The following is an 18407-nucleotide window of genomic DNA, read 5'->3' as shown; positions in this document are numbered from 1 at the left end:
GTAGGTCACCAATTGAGATACCATATTTTACCACATAATCGCTGCAGATTTTATGCCAAATTTTTTGTCAAAAAGTGGGATGCGACCATTATGTGAAGCTTTTAAAGTGTGTGCCAGTATTAATTGTCTTTTAGTTTCTACCAATCTCATACCAACTTTTCACTCACTGAAAACTATCTTTCTGCAGCTCTGTTGCCCTGCTGTTCAGTGAACACAATCACTTTCAGCTTGAAGCCCAGAAGTTTTTATATTTACCCATAATCAGAAGGAAATGCTTCACATGTTAAGGTATCGTTGGTAGACAAACTGTACAGTTTAGCTAGCTCGAGAAGTTGCGAACCTCACCATATCACATGACTTACTCATGGCAATTTGCCTGCTCTCCCACTCCCCTTGCACCTACAGCTCTTCATTGAGTGACAATACTGTTAGTACTACAGTGCTCTAAACAAACCATGCAAGTCAGTTTTCAGAAATATACTGACAAAGTGCCTATGCTGAGAATTCTAGGCTCCGGGCTTGCAATGCACGAGAGATAAATGCATATCCATATGCTGCTGGTGAATACGTTGCTGCTCTGTTTACCTTTTAAGCAGAGTGACAGATAGAATTATACCATGTGACTATTACCTGATGAAAGGTTATAAACCAATTTTTGGACTGAAAAAAAAAACAGAGTGTGACAGTTATGCAATGAAATACAGCAAATGGAAACCCCAAGAGATTGAGTTTCTGGATAATCAAAAATCAATATATTAATTTGGCTAGCGTGCAATCAATAAATTGATGGTCAATAGTTTCTCTACCTAAGGAAAGACCCCAAGGGAGACCTTCAAACACCTTATGTCACTTCTGAAATGGAACTCCTCTGACAAGTGAAACTCAACCCTGATTGGTGAACATTTAATGCAGAGGTGGGCTTAAAAGTCTTCAGCTCCTCCTGCTGAGAATGTGGCTTGATGTGAGATTCAGCAGCTGCAAGACATCTGGGCAAGGGGAAGCCATTTCCATCTGACCTCTCTAGCTAGTTTTCTCCTTCATGAGCTGAGTCACCCCAAATTCTAATGGAAGAGATCAAAGACAGGGGGTTACTCCTCTAGATTTTAACAGAAATAAAAGGAAAAGGGTGGATCACAAATTAATAATTATTTATTAATATAATAACACAATATTAACTTATCTCACAAGGACAATAGGAGCAGCAAGTTTATTATTATTATTATTATTATTACAGATGAGGAAACTTAGGAAACCAAGATCATGTTTTTAACTAGTGATGTCCTTACCTCCATCCCTACTATTTCCAGAAAAATGTTTTCCATATTGGTACTACAGCTGCTGCCATAGCAACAAGGTTATTATTTTCCACAAAACTGAGATTTTGCCAAGAAGTCATTGATATACATACAAGAATCAGCCAGGCAACTGGCAACATCACTACACATTCACATTCTTACATTGTTACAGATATCTCCTTTGCAGAGGATTCTGATTTGTAATAAAATATGAGCCATCAACCATTTACTAAACGTTTGATCCAAAGAAACAAACAGAATCAGGTTCTGCCTAATCAAAGATTTGTTCAAGAACAGACAGAATGGGGTTCACTTTACCAAAGGTTTGACTAAGGAACAAACAGAAGCTGGACATGTGGTATATAACACCCTTATTTATTCTCATTAAGCCAGAGAATCATGCATTGTATGGGAGTCAGAAAAGAATTCTGAACTCAGAGGTAAACAAGCTGAATAAGGCCCTTTATACACTTAGAGCAGGCCTGAGCAACACATGGCCCTCCAGCTGCTTGCAGCCACCAAAGGATTTGGGGCAGGCCAAATGTAGAGGATGTAAAAGAAAATAAAGATGCAGCAAGTGCTTTGTCCATGCCCCACTTAACCCACCTCCCGCTAGTCACTATTGTGCCCATTGAGTAACTTGGCAGGTGGGTTGCCACCATGTACTCTCTCCTGTTTGTCACGTGACCCGGGGCAACCAACCGTCATCAGTCTGTCTCTAGTCTGAGAGGAGAGATTTCATGACAAATAAAAATCTTAAGTAGTAAGTATAATTAATTGCTATTAATTGAAATTTCCCCTTTTTTAATATGGTTCATTTGAAAAATAGTTGAATCATTAATTATACCTTTACTTGGAAAGTGAGCTGCTTAAAATCTATCTGCAGCCCAAAAAAGTTTAGCCTATTTTAATTTTGGCCCCTACCTACTGCCAAGTTGTGCAGGTATGACTTAGAGTGATCCCAACTCAGGATGCCTATGTCAACCAAAATTATAGTCTTCATATTTGTTAACCATAATATGAGAAAGGAATTTCTGAATAAGACATATTGCAAATACAATAAGATATAAGAAGTGTCACAGTGTTCATTGAAATTATAGATCCAGGATGTCTGTGGTTTTCTTTTTTTTTTATCAATGACATGACTATATACATACACACATACACACACATATGTAGCATAGCATAGCATAGTAGAACGTGTCCATAAAATATCTTTTTTTTTGTTTTTAGGCAATCAGGGTTAAGTGACTTGCCCAGGGTCACACAGCTAGTAAATGTCAAGTGTTTGATCTGAGGCCACATTTGAACTCAGGTCCTCCTGACTTCAAGGCACTGTGCCACCTAGCTGCCCCTCATAAAATATCAAGATAAGAAAACTCCCATTATTCAAGATAGTGTCCGGTTCAAGATGCCTTGTCATTGGTAGTCATAAATAAAAGAATGCTCATGGTCAGCTTCATCTGACCTTGTGGCTGCTGACACAGAAAGGGGCATTTTGGGTTCACTCAGAAAACAAAGCAAAGCATGTCTGTTATGTCAGAGCACATAAAGCATTATGGTAAGTTAAGTTCAGAGTGGGGCAAAAATGTTTCTCCTGACTGGCCAATCCAGGTTTTAGACCTTTCTCAAATGATTGGGGGTTCAAAATGGTTCACAGAGCTCTTTTCAAAGTCTTTATACAGCTTTCACCCATGAAGACATGGAAAGCGAAGAAGACAATGATTTTATCCCTTTCCCCGCAAGACAGAAGACAAGTTAAAGGCCGAGAAGGCAAAGGTAAAGGGGAACCTATATAACCACAAAAAGGAGAAAATCTGAACACTTCGCATGTTCTGAGGATCCAAGGCTCTTTAGCCTCTAAGACAGCTCAAGTAACCTCAGAAAAGTAGTCCTAGGAGAAAAAATTTGGTTGTTATGCCATAGTCAAATTTTCCTGACCATTGAGTGCTTATGAAAATTGAAGACAATAAATACCCTGATACTGCTTGTATATGGTGAGAACAACAAAAATCAGGCTGTAAAGAACCTGTATGACATCAATATGGCTTATCTAACTTGATGGAGAAAAGGCCTGCTACTGACTTTCCCAAGACTATGAGATTGGATATTGCCACAAAACAGTGTATGCCTTATAACATAGTTTTCCACTACGAAAATGTAGTTATACATCAATATTTTCCTTGTACATGCCCCCCCCAATTATTAAGCTGTATAAACCTTCTAAGTCAATCTTCTGTTCCAATTTCCTGACTTTGTTTTGAATATGTGGCCAACAAGAAGTCTTCCAAGAGGATTCTGGGAAGATGGTGGAGTAAGTCAGAAAATCCAAGCTCTCAAGATTTTCCTCCACAAAAGACTGATAAAATAGTGCCTCAGAGAAAACAAAGTGTGGGTAAAAATAAAGAATATAGAGGCAAACAGGAATCCTCCTGAGACCATCCAAGAGGATCAGAAGAAAAATCCAGGACAGGGTTTGGTCCCTGTGAAAAGTAAGGTCCTGAAGGACCCTTCAGGCTAGGATCCACTTAAACAATAAGCAGCACGCTCTGAGGTTAGCTGGTTTGGGAGGCTGCCTCAGCCCCAGACACAGGAAATTTAACCCCTGGAACAGTCAGGGGAGCTGGACGTCTGAGCTAAGGAAAATCAAGGGAACCTCTGCTGACAAGGAATGACAGACCCAGCTGTGCTACAGAGACGCAGCTGGGGGCAAGAAGGAATCAGCGCCCAACTGATGAGTGCAGAAACAGCGGGGTGGGACACTCCTGGCTGTGGGCACTTACAGGAGTCTGGAGGTTTGGCTTTGGTTCAGGATAGAGGGGAAAACTGAAGATCTGAGGCCAGAGGCACCGTCCCCCACACCACAGGACTAGAGGTGATTACAAAAATTAAACTATTACTACAAAAAAAAAATGCACAAGCAAAGGGAAAAGAATCCAACCATAGAAAGATATTAACAGGAATAGAGGAGACTGGGGTTCATCTTCAGAGGAGGATATTGAAGCAAAGAAACCCTCTTCTACACCAAAGAGTAATGTCAAATAGTCACTTGTCCAAAAAGAATTTATAGAAGAACTTTAAAAAGACTTTTAAAAATCAACTGAGAGAGATTGAGGGAAAACTAAAATAAATAAATAAATGAATGAATGAATCCAAGGAAAACAATATTATGAAAAGAAAGTCAACCAATTAGAAAAGGAGATCCAGAGTCTTAAGGAAGAAAGTGACTCCTTGAAAATTAGAATTGGGCAAGGGGAAGCCAACAAAATTGTAAGAGATCAAGAAATAATAAAACAGGGGCAGCTGGGTAGTGCAGTGGATAGAGCACAGGCCCTGAAGTTAGGACGACCCAGCCTGAGACACATGATACTCACTAAGCTGTGTGACCCTGGACAAGTCACTTAACCCTGATTGCCTCACCAAAATAATTATAATAATAATAAAACAAAATATAAAGAATGAAAAAATAGAAGAGAAAGTAAAACATCTTATAAGAAAAACAACTGATCTGGAGAACAGATCAAGAATAGAAAACATAAGAATAATCAGACTACCTGAAAGCTATGATCAAAAAATGAATTTTGATACAATAATACAAAGAATATTGTATCAATATTATATTGATACAAAAATACAAAGAATAATTAAAGAAAATTGTCCTGAAGCATTGGGGGAAGGGGTGTTAGAAACAGAAGAAAATCCATCTATCACCACTTGAAAGAGATTCTATGAGGAAAACTCACAGGAATATTATAGTCAAATTCTAAAACCCCAAGCTCAAGGGTAAAATATTAAGAGCAACAAGAAAAAAAAATTTTAATACGATTAGAATCACACAAGTCCTAGCAGCAGAGACACTAAAGAACTGTAGGTCTTAGAACACTATATATAGAGAGCAAGCGAACTCGGGCTCCAGCAGAAAATATCAAACCCAGCAAAGTTAAGCATAATACTGAATGAAAAAAAAATGGACATTTGACCAACTGTCAGACTTCCAGGACTTTCTTTAAAAAAAAAAAAAACAGAACTTAATAGAAGATGTGACATACAAGAGCCAAGAGAAACATAAGGTACATACCAAAGACTGTTTACAAGTGACTCGATAAGGACAGACTGTTTACTTTTTATGTATGTAAAATGTAAAATGTATGTCTAAGATTGTTATTAGTAATTGGGTAGTTCGTAAAAAAGATTGGGGTAGACCTGACTATGATATGACTTTTAAAACTAAAACCATTTAGGAACAGCTAAAAAGAGTAATTAACTTATACAAATGAGGTGAAAGAGGAAGAACCTATACAGAGGAATTAGATGGGGGAGGAGGGTTGTTAGTTCTGGAAACCTACTTTCATTGGGAATGGGTTCAAGAAGGAGCAATACATATATATCTAGAAGAGTACAAAAGTCTAAATTCAGAAGAAATAAAACAGGAAGGGGATAGGGAGAGGGGAGAGGATAAGGGAGGGATCTCTAGAGGGGAGGGTGAGGGAATAGGTTAAAAAGGGGTACAGAAGGATGTTTAGATCAATGGGAATAGGAGGATAAAGGAGGGATCCTTGGGAAGATAAGAGAGATCTCTAGAGGAGAGGGTGAGGGAATAGGTCAAAAGGGAATGGGAGGATAGGGGAGCGATCCTTGGAAAGGGGTTAGGTTAAGTAATAGGAGGGCAGGGTAGTAAATTAGAGGAGTCAGAAGGGATAGGAAATAAGATAAATGCAGAAACATAATAAAGATCAGAAGTAAAATTTGTCAGGGAAAGCATATGTACGTATGTATATGTGTATGTATGTGTAAATATGTATATGTGTATGTGTATATCTATATCTATAAATAAATATATCTCCACTTAATTGTAGCCTTTAGAGGAAAGGAGGAAGGAGCTAAAAAGAACAAAGCCTGAGTCTTCGGAGACTGTCATCAATCATGTTTCCAGACAAGGACCTCTGCCCTAACATTTCTATTCAAGGAGCTCTTCCTGTTTAAAAAGAACTTTATTTACAGACGTTTTCGGGGAAAGGTCAGGAAAAGAGAAAGAAGATTTAGGAGAAGAAGCATTGTACTGAAATTTTCCAGGGAAGACGGGACCCTAGAGATCACTCATGTCCTCCTTCTTCTGGGGGCGGGGCAAGAGAAAGGTTGAGGGAGACCAGGATGGCCAGAGAGCACCCTCTGCTCCAGAAGCCGTCAAACCGCCCCGCTTCGACAATTGATGAATGAGCGAAGCAGAACTTTCTCTCCTGGTAAAAACTGAAAGATCCTGCAGATATCATTAGATGTGAATAAGTTCCAGGAAAGCTGACTAGAAAGTGCACCTAGCGGTTTGGGGATGTAGCTCAGTGGTAGAGCGCATGCTTCGCATGTATGAGGCCCCGGGTTCGATCCCCGGCATCTCCATTTTGCGTTTTGCGAGTTCCCCAGGATCCAATGTTAACGTATACATACTGCGCTATGTAGCCTAGGGCTAACAAACAAGCAAAACGAAACTCAAAAGCCCCGCCCCTCCTGTAATTCCATTACCGTAACCCCGATGTGTACATCTGTGTATATATACACTTCTTTGTGTGTTTATATTTACCTATATACACAGATATGTGTTGGATTTTTTCTCCCCTCACTTCCCTGCTCCCCCTCTCTTCCCCCCGCCCCGCTCTTTTCCCATGGTAGTGTAACCTTATTAGTCATGCTGTACATACCAACGGAGCACTTATTGTCCCTTCTACTTTTGGTACACGTTGGGAGACATGATTGGGCTTCTCAGATGGAATTAATATGACTACTCAAACTGGAGAAGAGGAATACTGGCTGGGTGTATGTGGGTGGGTGGGTGGGTGGGTGTGGGTGAGTGTTTAATTAAAGCTTAATTGATGCCTTTCCTCTTGTCATCCCCGTATTTTCTGGTTATTCACCCTCCACCCACAAAATCACTGTTCGTTCTTCTTGCCTTGAAACAAAGAAAAGCAGCAAAGCAAAAAAACAAAAACAAAAAACTCTTAACAAGTACACCTGATAGCATATGCCACATTCTGCGTTTGGCTTCCACTTTTCCAAAGAAAGTAGGAAGATGAACTTTTTAATGACATTGTAAATATATTGAAGGTAGTTTGTTTTTTAAAAATATTTATTAAATGTAGTGTCCTCTTCTGAACTGCCTTATTCTCCCTTCTGTGTATTTTTATGTTTAATTTAAGCTTTTTTTCCCCCACATTGCTATCACTATCCTCTATTCTCCTTTCCAGCTCCTCCTCTCCTCCCAATAAAAGTCATCTCTTGAAACAAATAAATATAATTAAGCAAAACAAATATTTGTTGTATTGGTTATGTCTGGAAATGTATCTTATATTGGAAACTACTTAACCTAGTGTTAAAAAATGAGTGGGTCAAAGAACTAGTCATAGAAACAATAAATAATTTTATTAAAGAGAATGACCATAATGAGACAGCATACTAAAACTTAGGGGATGTAGCAAAAGCAGTAATCAAAGGAAATTTTATATTTCTAAATGCTCATATCAATAAGATAGAGAAAGAACAGACCAACGAATTGGGTATGCAATTTAAAAAACTTGAAAAAGAACAAATTAAAAATCCCCAATTAAACCACAGATTAGAAATCTTGAAAATTAAAGATGAGATTAATAAAATTGAATGTAAGGGGCGCTAGGTGGCACAGTGGATAGAGTACCAGCCCTGGAGTCAGGAGGACCTGAGTTCAAATGCCACCTCACAAATGCCACACTTACCACATGTGTGATCTTGGGCAAGTCACAACCCCATTGCCTAGCCCTCCCCCTAAAAAAAATAAAATTGAATGTAAGAAAACCATTGAATTAATAAATAAAACTAGGAGTTGGCTTTCTGAAAAAAGCAATGAAAAAGATAAGCCATTGGTTAATATGATTAAAAAAGAAAAAGAAGAAAACCAAATCACTAGTACCAAAAATGAAAAGAGTGTATATACCACTAATGGAGATGAAATCAAAGATATTATTAGGAGTTATTTTGCACAATTTGATAGGTTTTTAAGACTTTTAATTTGCATTTCTCTATTAGTGATTTGTAGCATTTTTACATGGTTTTTGATAAACTGGATTTATTCCTTTGAAAACTAACTGCCTGTTCAGATTTTTGGCCAAAGAATGACCTATTTGGGAATAGTTCTTGTTCTTTAGGCAGCAAGGTGGCAGAGTGGACAGAGTGCCAAGCCTGGAGTCAGAAAGATTCTTCTTCCTGAGTTCAAATTTGACCTCAGACACTTACTAGCTACCATGGGCAAGTCACTTAACCCTGTTTGCTTCAGTTCCTCCTCCACAAAATAAGCTGGAGAAGGAAATGGCAAAATATTTAAGTATCTTTACCAAGAAAACCCCAAGTCTGGTCACAAAGTGACTGAACAGTCCAACTGAACAATGACAACTTATTCTTATAAATGTGCATCAATTCCCTATACAGCTTTATCAGAGAAGTTTGTTGCAAAGATTTTTCCCCAGTTAACCATTTCTCTTCTCATTTTAACTACACTGATTTTGTTTGCACAATACCTTTTCAATTTTATGTAACCAAAATTGTCCATTATTTCTTGTGATCATCTCTATACAGTTGATCAAGAGTTCTTCCCCTACCCATAGTTGTAAAAGGTATCTCCTTCCCTGCTCTTCTCATTTGTTATACACACACACACAAACACACACACACACACACACACCACACACACACATCAATTACTCATTTGAGACTTATTATAGTTTATGGTGTGAGATGCTGATCTAAGTCTAATTGCTTCCAGACTGCTTTCCAATTTTCCCAGCAGTTTTTGTCATATTACCCCAGTCCTTACCCCAGTAGTTGATTTGGTTTATGGAACAGAAATTGGAGTGATACCCAGATTAAAGCAAACAAAAAAATACACCAGAGTAAATGACTCTTTCTTTCTGTTGCTCAGGTCCAGCTCCTGCTTGGTTCCAGAGCAAATGTTTTTCCTCCTGTAAGCTCCATCTGCTCTGGGGACACCACAGTTGCCATGTCAGAGCCCTCCTAGGATCGTCTTACCTTTTAGAACTCACAAGGTCACCTGCACACTTCCAACTCAAGATACTCTGTCATCTGCTATCAAAAAAGCAAACAGAAATGATAGCTATGTGCTTCAGTTGGTAGAATAGACCCCTTCTCAGAGTAATGTTTTTAAATGCATAAAATAAAACCTGTTGGATTACTAAATATTAGTGTCAAGCCCTAGAAGCCGCCCTGGAAAACTCTGGGATCCCTACCCTGTTCTGACTAGCAATTTCTAATCATCCCCTACCCCCAAGGTAAACACCTGGGAATATCTGCTATGGCCAGCTGTTTCTAACTGCTTCTGTTCCTGGAAAGAGATAACTCCAAGGACACTTCTGCCATGACTCCCTTCCTGCAGTTCAGCAATTCTGTTGACTTACAGGTGACTCTGTCTACAAGCTACAAGCTTACTCTACGAGCACCTAAAACTAATCCTGTGATTTTTATGGGAATGTGCTATCACCCTACAATAAATAACTAGTAAACCACCCACTATTCCTTCTATCTGTGTAGCTGCTCCTCCTGGGTCTATATAACTTCTGTTTGTAACTCCTCTTACCCTAAGACACTGCATTGTTCTCAATTACAATTCTTTGACCCAGAATAAAGGCCTTACTTTATGTATTGACTACCTTGTAAGCCTAATTTTTATACAGGTTTGACATTAGTAAAACTAAAGATAATAATAGCTAGCATTGATATAATGCTTTAAGGTTTGAAAAATGCTTTACATGTTAACTTATTTAATATAATTAGATAGATGTAATTTTTTTCTATCCAAGACTCATTGTAGTCTATCCAAGGCCTCCTCTTTCCCCTGTTAAGAATCCCTAGCTTCTAGGGGTTTGGATCTAGGGGTATTGCTTTTTACCTTTCAAATTGTGAAGTTTTTTGTTTGTTTTTTATCTCACATTATAAGGTGGAGAATTTGATGTCCCATACATTAGAGACTAGTCAAATTGACTAGCCTCATTAGTCCCTAGGGAATGGTTTCTGTTATTGGTCTTGCCAAAACCAGATAATTTTTGTGCTTTGTTTATCCACATAATTCACTAGGAAACCTCTGGAAAGTTATGTGGTGGCACAGCATTATCAGTGATATTTAGAGAACAGCATAAATAGGAAAAATAATAAAAAACGATGTTGAACACTTTGTAATTTTAATGACCAAGAAGCCCATTCTTAGAGAAAGTTGAAAAAGTTCACTTCTCTCCCTTTTTTTGCAGAGGTGGGGACTATGGATTTGGATGTCGGTATACATTCTTTGGGTGTGTTAGTTTTGCAGACCTGCTTTTTTTTTCTTTTTTAAATTCTTTGTTACAAGAAAGGTAAGAGGCATATATTGGAAGACGATGTAAAACAAAATATATCAATGTTTAATTAAAGACAAAAGAGAAAATATTATTGACTGAAAATAATACCATGAGACAGAGGATAACAAAGACAGCAATATTGGTTAGTTAGCTGTTGTCCTTGGTTCTCCAAGAGGACCAAAATGACTATGCTAGAGTCAAGTTACTGTGTGTCGGACTGCTGCTGATCAGACCAATATGAGCTCAGAATATTCTTCCACAGGTCGTGCACAAATAGCCCATGTGAACATTTGGGGTGGATTCTTTAAATTTTTGCATCTCCACTACTTCAATTCTGCTTTGCTCATAGAGCTCAGCACTTTCTCTGATGTAGGCACGCCATGCTGACAATAATAACGACTATGACGACGATCATATGACTGTAAAGGTAAAATTCCCAGACAGGACAAAGTATCTCTGATTCTGTCAACCATAGTGGGCAGTTACCACCTTCATCTATTTTATGCTTCGTTGCCAAGTGGCCAGGGAATTCTGGGCAAAATAAAACATGTGGTTTCGCATCATATTCCGCTTTTATATTTATTACCATGATTAATCCCACTTTTTGATATGTGGTGACTTTTTTGTCTTATTTCTTAGGACAATATTACATTTTTCCTTTGTTCATTTAGTAGTGTTGAGTCCTGGGAAAGGACAAAATTAATTTTCTTGTTTTTAAATTTAGGAATAGAGTTAGGTTATCAAAATTTGTTTTTGACTATGTAGATTTGTTACAAGGTCTTTGATTTTTCTCTTTCTTTTCCAGTAGGGAGGGGGAGATAGGAAAGAGAGTTTCTTGTTAATGGAAAAACGTGCGCGAGAACTAGAACTAGGTGTGAAAGAGCACCAGGGGGCGCCAGAGGAGGTGGTGACCAGAGCCGAGACCCGGAGAAATGGAGCAGCTAGACATCCAAACTCCAGAGAGAATATGGCATCTCCTGAGGTCCTTAAAGAGCCAGAGAAGCAGCTTCATGTATTCTCGCTGTGACTGCTCGCTTCCCTCCCTTGAACTTCTCCACTTTCACCCTCTCTGCCTTTCCTCCACTTCTTCCCTCTTCCCTCCCCGCCCCCTATTCTCCTTATTCCAATTACTCCAACACACACACACACACACACACACACACACACACACACACACACACCCTTTAATTTACTTTCCAATTAACAAGAATTTCTCCTTTCCATCTCCTCCCTATTGGAAAACTACTCCTCCCTTCTCCCTTCCCCCTTTCTCCATTCCCCCCTTCTTGTCTCTATCTTCTCCCCCTTCTCTCTTTTCTCCCTTCCCTCCTAGACGACCCCAGAGGTGGCCAAGGCACTTTTATCTGGCTCTTTCACAGAATTATTGCAAGTTTCCTTGTCCTCTAGATTCTAATTCCAGCCGAGGGAAAAGTCGCCTGAGCCTTTGGGGGAGCAGCAGCATGGGAAACTACTTGACTCCTGGCCAAGCCATTTGACCCCTCTGGATCCTGGGGTCCTTATGCATGAACGCAAAAAGACAAGAGAGCTTTTGGCTCCCGAATTAAGTACTGGAACTCAGGGCGATAAAATCCAGACCGACCATAGTATCTCTCCAAGAGGCAGCCCGGCTGTTTCACTCTGTAGAGCACGAGGATCCATAATCTCTGGATGGTGGATTCGAGCCCCAGGTTGGGAGGTTCCTCCTTTTTCAACATCTATCCATCTTGGAGACTCTAGGATCCAAAGAAACTCCTGGCCAAGGGCTTATTTCAGGCGCAGGCATTCATAGGCAGATATGATAATACTAGGAAAGATTTATGTAGCCTTCCCTACGTGCGAGGCGCTGTGTTAACGTATTTTACAGTATATCTCATTTGATCCTTACAACCCTGGGATTATTATCCTCACTTTATGGATAACAGAACTGAAGTAAACACTTTTCCATGACTCGCCCAGGATCATGAAGCTAGTCAGGTGTTTCTGTTTCCAGGCCCAGGATTCTACCCATTACACTGAAGAGGTCTAGAGGTTTTTGGGGTGCTGCTGGAACCCCAAGATTGTGGTACCGGGCTGTGTCTCAAAGAATTCAACTCAAATCTTCTTCAGCCAGAGGAAAAGTTTATTAGTGATAAAACATATAGGCCAAGTGTCGCCCATAAGGACGAGTGCGGGCATGAGAGGTCCTCAGCCTTGTGGGCCTGAGGTTCTCAGCCCTGAATGAGGGACAGGGTAGATCTTATATACTTTGGGTGACCAGGGAAGGGTCTGGGAAAAGGGTCTGGGAAAAGGGTCTGGGTGAGAATTCCCAGAGACTAGAATGTCTAAGAGATTGAATAGACATGGGAATAGATAATGAAGGAACTGAAAGGCATCTGAATGAGATTAAAAGGTAGGCTAAGGCTTTCAAAGGGAGGTGAGGGGCTGGGGCCTGTAGACAAAAGGGAAGCCAGACTCCCCATCAGCACCACCTATTCCCACACGTAGGAGAGCACCAGACAAAGCTACTCCACATCTCCCCAGGAATCCCAGTGAATCATAACATTTCCTGCAAAATTTTGTGTTCTTTAGGAGACCTGCCTAGACAGAGGCATTCTAAGCCTTAGATGCCGAACCAAGTTTCCTTGGTTTCACCGAAGTTTCTTGAGCAGGGAAGTGATAAAGTCAGACTTGTGCTTTAGAAATATCAATTTAGCAGCTGTGTGGAGGATAGGCCAGGGAGGGAAAGGGCTGGAGTAAGGGAGACCAAGTAGGAGGCTATGGCAATCGTCAAAGATAGCGGATAAAGCTAGTTCCTTCCTTGGAACCAGAAATCAATTGTAACCCTCTCACATACCCTGCACTCCCATATCTCCAAATATCTTTGTGACTGACTCAAACTTTTATCCTTGTAAAATACCTACTTCACCTATCGGGTGGGAAACCTGCCTCAAGGCCATGTGTTTGGCCTTTTCACTGAATCCAAACTTCACAGAGCAAATCCCCTTAACAAAGGACTTGTTCTGTAAAAATTGGATTCAGTCAAAAAGGACCCAAGCACCCAAAAGGCCACATGTTGCCTTGAGGCAGCAGGTTCTCCACCTCTGGACTAGATCAATTGCTGTTGCCTGAAATCCTTTAGATCTACAATAAATCCCTGGTAGCACCAACATCACTTGCATAGAATAAGCACTTAGTAAATACTTGCTAATCAATAGAAGACAATAATAGTGTTGTGATCCCTATTAAGTCCCAATTGCTGTAAGGAGAACTAGAATGAAGAACCTCTAAGGGGTAGGGGACATAGTCAGAATTTTACTAGGTGACAGCAGGAAGACAAAGCTGTGAAAGAGCAAATGGTGCCCCCCCAAAAAAAAAAACAAGGTTCTAAAATAAAGAAGAGTTTATGAGCATGATGACAATTGCTGAGGGACTCCTGGGGTGGTGTGACATAAAGCAATGGGAGACGTAAGGAAGGGCAAAAGCACTCCTGTGAGGAGGAGGGGAAGTGGGTCATTGTTTTTCTCACCTGGTAAGACCCTCACCATTCACTAGGGCTGCTATTTGTACCTAAGACTAGCCTCTGTGAGGGACTGAGAGAGGCCGTAACTGCTATAGAAGAGGTCTAGAGGTTTAGGGGTGCTGCTGGAAACCCCCAAGATTGTGACGCCAGGCCCTGTCTGAAAGAATTCAACTCAAATCTTTTTCCAGCCAGAGAAAAAGTTTTATTAGTGATAAATCACATAGACCAGGTGATGCCCAAAAGGATGAGTAAGTCTCAGCCTTTTGGGCATGAGATTCTCAGCATCTGAATGGGGGCCAGGGTGGATCTTAACTATGCTAAAGTAACTTTGGGTGGCCAGAGGAGGGGGCTAGGAAAAGGGTCTAGGTAAGAATTCCAATTGGAAGGTCTGAGAGATTGAATAGACAATGGGAATAGATAATGAAGGGAACTGGAAGGCAGAAGTTTGAAAGGCATCTGCAAAAGATCTAAAGGTGGGGCTAGGGCTTTCAAAGGGAGATAAGGGGAGTTGATAAGGAATGGTTTGAGACCTGAGTAAGGGCTTTAAGGGAGCCAGATTCTTTTTAGGGCAAGGGGCAAACAAGATTAAAAGATGAGGGGCTGGGGCCTGTAGACAAATGGGAGTCAGATTCCCTTTGGTGCAAGGGGCTAAGATCTTGGCTTGGGCCCACACCATCACTACCAAGAATGACTTTTCATCCTGTATCCTCAATTGATAATGTTCCTGTATCCTTTGATGACCTTAATAAAGGTAAAAAATTTCCCTGCTGTAGTAGTCTAAATTCAAATTCTAGTAATCTAAATTCAAATTCTTTCCGAAAGGAAAAAGTTCAGGGTGAATTCAGTAACATACCTAAAGTCTTTCCTGATCCCCTTCAATTGCTAGAACTTTCCAGAAATCACCTTGTATTTACTTACATGTGTGCATCTTATATTCTCCTATACCCAGTAGTACTTAAGCTTTAATTATTTTACTTATGGGCTTCCCTGGAAAATAATGGACTTCATACTGGATGATGTTCAGTGACTATTTGTTGGGTATATTGATTGTAAAGAACACTATTTATCAAATACACATTGGATTTTATGTTCTCTGAGGTCCCTTTCAGTGTGTGTGTGTGTGTGTGTGTGTGTGTGTGTGTGTGTGTGTGTGTGTGTGTTTGAGTTTTTGAGCCTGACACACCAGCCAATCAATGATCATGTTGTTGAGGTCAGATTTGGGAGATCAGTTTGGGTGTGAAAGAATTCACTTAGACATTCTCTGTAGCCAATGGGAGCTTTTATGACATGAAGCACACAGGTCTCCTTAGCAAGAAAGCTAAATGAGACTCCGATATTTGGGGGAGTTATGCTTATATAGAGGTTTCAGAATGATGATGTACTTTTAGGGTTTTGTGATGGTTGAAGATTAAGGAAGAATTTTATGGCACAGGATGAAGGAGATGGTTGACAAGATAAGAAGGACCTGGAGACCCAGGATAAGAAAGAAAAAAACAATTCTTTTGGTCTTAGAAGATAAGGAGAAGTTTTATGGTATTTCAAGATAAAGGAGAAAGGGACTTAAGTTACTCCATAAGCTACAAAATAAGCTTCAACCCCTGGGGGGGAGGGACTTCACATAGTATTTAATCCACATCACTACCCATAGGAGTTCACGTATCTATCTGTCTGTCTGCCGGTCTATTTGCAACACTAATTACTCTTGTCCTCATTGCCTGAGGAGCAGATACATTACCTTTTTATCCCTCCTCCAGGGGTTGAGAGAGGTTGAATTTCTCTTTTCTGTCATTGGCTTAACATCCCCCCCCCCCCCCCCCCCCCCCCCCCGCCACTGACTGTGTTGTGCTCAATTTTAGGAGTCCAAGCATCTCAGTTCCATTTAACCACTTGTAGTTGAGAAAAATGATTATTAATAACCAATAATTTGGAGAGATTCAGAGTGCTCCTCTTCTTCCAAAGTCCTGATTTTCACAGTTCAGCCTCTTGAAGGACATTAAAAATAATGAGATTGAATCAACTCTCCTAAATCTTGGTCAGATCCCACCCAATTTTATAAGGAATTTAATCTAAAATAGGGAAGCCCAATAAGTTCTACACAAGCTTGGGTGGAGACAGATCCTTTTATCTAGATAGCTCAAAGCTGGGGGTGGTCTGAGTACAGAGACAGTTTCTCTGTCCAAGGGTGATATGATGTCACATCTACTCTTCAAAGGGTATATAACCCATGAGCCAGCCTGCCACAGTTGTCTTTTGTCCCAGAGAGCTGGCCAAATGACCACCCTTTTATTAACAATGTGCTGGCCTTATTAATAAAACTATGCCTCTCAAACCTTTTTAATTATCACATAGATTAGCTTTCACAAAGAAAGAATCTGGATAGGTAGAGACAAGTGAGCACAATGGAGGACAAGGGGGAGGAAAAAAAATATGAACAAAAAGGCAGAAATTTAAAAGAAAATTTTTTTTGAGGCATTTGGGGGAGAGGAGGAGGCACAATAAGTAGACCAGAATGACAGCAAGAGATCTATGGAGAACTAATAAAAACAAAGCTAGGGGCAGCTAGGTGGCACAGTAGATAGAGCACCAGCCCTGAAGTCAGGAGGATCTGAGTTCAAATCCGGCCTCAGACCAAACACTTGACACTAGCTCTTGACCATGGGCAAGTCACTTAACCCCAATCGACTAAAAATAAAAAAAGAATAAAGCTAGAATAATAATTCAGTGCTAAGTTGTAGAGATGAATAGCAGACAAAGGAGTTTGGATTTTAATGGGTAGAAAATAGGAGGCCATGGAAGGGTTTTTGAGCAGGAAATTGGCAAGATCATAACGACATTTTAGGAAGATTAATCTGGCCATGATATACAGATTGCTCAGGGGGAAGAGGGGCAAGTTTTAAGGAAACCAGTTAGGAGGAAATTTCTGTAGCCCAGGCAGGAGATAAGGATCTGAATCAATCAATGAACATTTATTAAGTGCCTATCACACATGCCAGGCACTAAGCTAAGTGCTGAGGATACAAAAAGAGGGAAAAAGTCCCTGCCCTCAAGGAGCTTACAATCTAATGGAGGAGACAGCATGCAAACAAATAAATGCAAAACAAGCTATGTACAGTATAAATAGGAAACAATTAACAGAGAGAAGGCACTGGAATTAAAAGGGATTGGGGAAAGTTTCCAGTAAAACGGGGGATTTTGGCTGAGACTTAGAGATAGCCAATGACATTAGTAAACAGTGCATATGAGGGAGAGCATTCCAGGCTTGAAAGATAGACAGTCAGAAAAAATGCCTAGAGCTGAAAGACAGAGTTGTCTTGTTCATGGAACAGCAAGGCCAGTGTCACTGGATAGAGGAGTACATAGTTAGGGTGTAAGATGTAAGAAGACTGGAAAAGTGAGGGGATCAGGTTTCGAAGTGCCTTAAATGCAAAAGTGAAATCAACAGGTCTTGGCAATGAATTGGATATGGGAGGTGAGAGATGTGAGGAATTCGAAGTGACTCCTAGGTTGTGAGTCTGAGAGACTGGGAGGATGATATAGCCCTCTGCAGTAACAGGGAAGGTAGATGGCAAGTGTACGAACTAGGATAATGCAGTCTGACTGGAAAACTTTTGTCCCTCTACTCCCTAAGTAACAAGGAGCAGTCTCCTGGAAATTATATTACCCATGAACAGTATGTTTGCTTATTCCTGGATTAGTATAAGAATAAAAAGAGAGGACCCTTCTTATTTCCTTCTCTCCAAATCTCACTCATCCATAAAGACCCCACTTAAGAACTATTTTTTACTTAAAGTCTTCCTTGACCACTCCAACTCGTGCTAATTTCTTTATCCTCTGAAGTCTTATATGATCTGACAATTATGACAGGATCACATGGAGGTTAGCAGTTGTTATTAATTTGATTGGCTATCTGTTTGATAGTATAAACTCATGCCCTGAGTTTTAATTTTCTGATTGTTTCTGTTTTTCCAAAAATTAGCTTCTCTTCTAACTCCTTGCCCATGTTTTTCATTGCTATAACCTGATAAAAGACTGTGGCAGATCAGACCAACACAAGCTTGGAATGCTCTACCACAGGTTGCGTACAAACAGTCAGTATGAACATTTGGGGTGGCTTCTCTAAATTTTCAAATTCTGTATTTCCTTTAAGCTGTTTCAATTCTGCTTTGCTCATACAGGACACCACTTTCTCTGATGTGGGCACCCCATGCTGAGCAGTCCTGTACCAGTGTCTCCCATGTCACATAATCA

The 18407-nt window shown here is 40.1% G+C and overlaps 1 long non-coding RNA gene and 1 other non-coding gene across 2 annotated transcripts in view; one reads left to right on the top strand and one right to left on the bottom strand.

Annotated features, from left to right (window-relative positions):
• Positions 1–738: 738 nt before the first annotated feature.
• LOC110194456 (uncharacterized) overlaps positions 739–18407 on the bottom strand; it is a 92326-nt gene continuing 74657 nt past the window's right edge. The window contains exons 4-5 of the long non-coding RNA XR_002320705.2: positions 9342–9395; positions 739–1061 (exon numbers count right to left, since the gene is read on the bottom strand). This is a non-coding gene — a long non-coding RNA (uncharacterized LOC110194456). The remainder of the gene's footprint in view (positions 1062–9341; positions 9396–18407) is intronic.
• On the top strand, positions 6618–6689 carry TRNAA-CGC (transfer RNA alanine (anticodon CGC)). The gene has a single exon. It is a non-coding gene; the product is annotated as a tRNA-Ala (tRNA).

Source organism: Phascolarctos cinereus, unplaced genomic scaffold (genome assembly GCF_003287225.1).
Source record: "Phascolarctos cinereus isolate Bilbo 61053 unplaced genomic scaffold, phaCin_HiC Scaffold_5;HRSCAF=322, whole genome shotgun sequence".
NCBI classification, from domain to species: Eukaryota; Metazoa; Chordata; class Mammalia; order Diprotodontia; family Phascolarctidae; genus Phascolarctos; species Phascolarctos cinereus.
This window is presented reverse-complemented; position numbering and strand designations above follow the sequence as displayed.